We start from the raw sequence: 899 nt of genomic DNA on the forward strand, positions 1-899 counted from the left end.
CCTGAGTAGCTGGGATTACAGACACGCACCACCATGCCTGGCTAATTGAGACTCCATCTCAAAAAAAAAAAAAAAGAAAGAAAGAAAAAGTGTACTGTTTTGGTTTTTTACCAAGCAAGAAGGAATATTTTGAGACAGGAGAATTTAGATTTAACGGTGATAATAAAAAGAAGAATGGGAGGAGGGTGAGTCTTACCTAAAGTTTGGCAGCAGAGTAACCCAGGTCATCCTATTCATTTCCTGCTTCGGAGGAGTTGGGATACAACTCTTAGGTTTTATCTCATTCTACAGGGAGGTAGGGTTTTATCTTTCTGAATTGTTTTAGAAACAATTGTTTTATCTTCCTTACAGAAGCGCATCAAGACTGGATGGTTCCTATGACTGTATTCTCTACTAAGGTAGATAAAATAACTAATAGTAGTGTCAATAGAGTGGACACAGCTATAGACTTACTATGTCTTAATGATTAAGCAGTCAAAATAAATGTGTTGCAAGATGTGTTAAGTACTAGAAGACAAGTATGTATTTTGGAAATAGCTCTGTTTAAAACCCCAAGAGAGGAAGTAGTGTCACTCCAGCCATATGTGTGCCTTTTCTTCCCTTAGAAGCTTTCAATTTTCAGCTGGGCATGGTGGCTCACGCCTGTAATCCCAACACTTTGGGAGGCCGAGGTGGGCAGATCACCTGAGGTCAGGAGTTCAAGATCAGCCTGGCCAATATGGTGAAATCCCCATCTCTACTAAAAATACAAAAATTAGCTGGGCATGGTGGTGCATGCCTGTAATCCCAGCTACTTGGGAGGCTGAGGCAGGAGAATCACTTGAACCTGGAAGGCAGAGGTTGCGGTGAGCTGAGACCATGCCATTGTATTCCAGCCTGGGCAGCAGAGTAAAACTCTG

This window comes from Rhinopithecus bieti, unplaced genomic scaffold (genome assembly GCF_001698545.2).
Source record: "Rhinopithecus bieti isolate Rb0 unplaced genomic scaffold, ASM169854v2 scaffold_9909, whole genome shotgun sequence".
NCBI classification, from domain to species: Eukaryota; Metazoa; Chordata; class Mammalia; order Primates; family Cercopithecidae; genus Rhinopithecus; species Rhinopithecus bieti.